The sequence below is a fragment of the Oncorhynchus kisutch genome, unplaced genomic scaffold (genome assembly GCF_002021735.2).
Source record: "Oncorhynchus kisutch isolate 150728-3 unplaced genomic scaffold, Okis_V2 Okis06b-Okis10b_hom, whole genome shotgun sequence".
NCBI lineage: Eukaryota > Metazoa > Chordata > Actinopteri > Salmoniformes > Salmonidae > Oncorhynchus > Oncorhynchus kisutch.
In genome coordinates, this window is record NW_022261983.1 from 16,329,157 (window position 1) to 16,332,309 (window position 3,153).

Genomic DNA, 3,153 nt, shown 5'->3' on the forward strand with positions numbered 1-3,153 from the left:
GTAAATAAAATGACATTTAAGAACTAATCATCAGGAAGAAAGATTCAGTTTAGAGAAAAATATGTATTATAATATGTATAATATATTATATTGAAAAACATATTGAATAAATGCATTGATGTTCACATTAGTATAACAATATGTATAACAATATGACCATACAATTCTAGGAGACGGACGATGAATCTATATGTTGTTTGAGAGAATAAACCAAATGCATCTACTATTGTCCTTCTACACTACTGGTGTTAAATTGTGTGTTTGTGAAATCATGATGATCTCTTTGTCAGGCTGTCAGACTGTGGAGTCACAGAGGAAGGCTGTGCTTCTCTGGTCTCAGCTCTGAGGTCAAACCCCTCACACCTGAGAGAGCTGGACCTGAGCTACAATCACCCAGGAGACTCAGGAGTCAGACTGCTCTCTGCTGGACTGGAGGATCCACACTGCAGACTGGAGAAACTCAAGTATGTAAAGGGTTTATGTCAATGTTCATATCAGACATGTTTGACTTATCAGGCTGGTTAAGACAAACATTCTGACCACCACTTGGACAAAGTTATATAATGAATATGCTGACTGGGTGTCCAGTGTGTGTCCTGTATCTGTCCATTGTGTTTGGCCATTGTCCTTTCACACAATGGACACACTGGCAAGACACACTCACTGAACACACATAGGACACCAACAGGACACACACACACACACACACACACACACTGGACACACATAGGACACCAACAGGACACACACACACTGGACACAATATGTTGCTCATTACCTTCCACAGCAATAATCGTTTCACCACAGGGGTGTTGTGGACTGGATATTCTGTTAATTTTCACATATCAATCACAATTAAAGCTTAATTGTCTACATGGACATTCTACTTGTGAAATAAACAGTGTGTTTTTAAAATCATGATGATCTCTTTGTCAGGCTGTCAGGCTGTGGAGTCACAGAGGAAGGCTGTGCTTCTCTGGTCTCAGCTCTGAGGTCAAACCCCTCACACCTGAGAGAGCTGGATCTGAGTAACAATGACCTGAAGGATTCAGGAGTGAAGCTGCTCTCTGCTGGACTGGGGAATCCCCACTGTAAACAGGAGACTCTGAGGTCAGTATTATCAGATATGAAAGCACTTTATCTATGTAGTTCTCCCATTTGAAAAGTCGTAATTATTCGGTTATATTCACTTATAGTGTATTAAAGTAGTCATACGTTTAGTATTTGGTCCCATATTCCAAGCCTGCAGTGATTACATCAAGCTTGCGATTCTACTAACTTGTTGAATTAATTTGCAGTTTGTCTTGGTTGTGTTTTAGATGTTTTCCTAATAGAAACTGAATGGTGAATAATGTCCTGTCATTTTGGAGTCACTTCACTTGTATTGTCAGTAAGAATAGAAGATGTTTCTGAACACTTCTACATTCATGTGGATGCTACCATGAGTATGATGAATAATCAGGAATGAATCGAGAATGATGATGAATGAGAAAGTTACAGAGGCTCAAAGATCCCCTCTGTTATTGGTAATGGTGAGAGGTTAGCATGTTTTGTTGTAGCCTCTGTTATTGGTAATGGTGAGAGGTTAGCATGTTTTGTTGTAGCCTCTGTTATTGGTAATGGTGAGAGGTTAGCATGTTTTGTTGTAGCCTCTGTTATTGGTAATGGTGAGAGGTTAGCATGTTTTGTTGTAGCCTCTGTTATTGGTAATGGTGAGAGGTTAGCATGTTTTGTTGTAGCCTCTGTTATTGGTAATGGTGAGAGGTTAGCATGTTTTGTTGTAGCCTCTGTTATTGGTAATGGTGAGAGGTTAGCATGTTTTGTTGTAGCCTCTGTTATTGGTAATGGTGAGAGGTTAGCATGTTTTGTTGTAGCCTCTGTTATTGGTAATGGTGAGAGGTTAGCATGTTTTGTTGTAGCCTCTGTTATTGGTAATGGTGAGAGGTTAGCATGTTTTGTTGTAGCCTCTGTTATTGGTGATGGTGAGAGGTTAGCATGTTTTGTTGTAGCCTCTGTTATTGGTAATGGTGAGAGGTTAGCATGTTTTGTTGTAGCCTCTGTTATTGGTAATGGTGAGATGTTAGCATGTTTTGTTGTAGTCTCTGTTATTGGTAATGTTGAGAGGTTAGCATGTTTTGTTGTAGCCTCTGTTATTGGTAATGGTGAGAGGTTAACATGTTTTGTTGTAGCCTCTGTTATTGGTAATGGTAACTTTCTCACTCATTATGATTCATGATTCTTTCATGATTTTTCTTAATCATGGCTTCATCAGGATTCATTTATTATTGTTTAGAAACATGTTATCTACTCTCTTAGACAGAAAAGTACTCCACTCATCATCCACCATTTTATTATTGGGCAAAACACAACCAAAAACACAACCAAAACAAACTGCAAATGCAACCAACGAGTTAAAGACAAAAAACTACATTTTTGACTATTTTAATACACTATGAGTGAATTGTTCAGAATACTTAAGACTTCTTCAAATGGGGAGACTGGAAACATAAATTGTTTTCATTTTTAATAGTGAAACACATATGTCTTAAAATATCCTCAAATTAAAGGTGACATTATAAACTGTCACCTCATATGAAACATTTGATCTGAAATCCAAAATGTTGGAGAACAGAGACACATTTGAAATGTTAGTTTCACTGTCAAAATAGATATGGTGTGGACTGTATACTCAATACAATCTAAATCTGATACCTCACTGTCTAAATAGATATGGTGTGGACTGTATACTCAATACAATCTAAATCTGATTCCTCACTGTCTAAATAGATATGGTGTGGACTGTATACTCAATACAATCTACATCTGATACCTCACTGTCTAAATAGATATGGTGTGGACTGTATACTCAATACAATCTAAATCTGATTCCTCACTGTCTGTCTTCTGACTGATACTGCTTTTTAAACTGGTCTGGTCAGTCTACTATAATATTTGTACTAGACATGTTTCTATCTGCAGGCAATACTTTGATCATTTGTCATTTTTTATGATGATACATTATTTTATGAATAGATATGGAAGGTTTCAGGACACTGATATATCTGAATATGCTGAAAAAATATACTGCCACTATTTTCACCCCCAAAGAATATCAGTGTGATTTTAATATGATTTGACTCTTTGCAGGCTGTC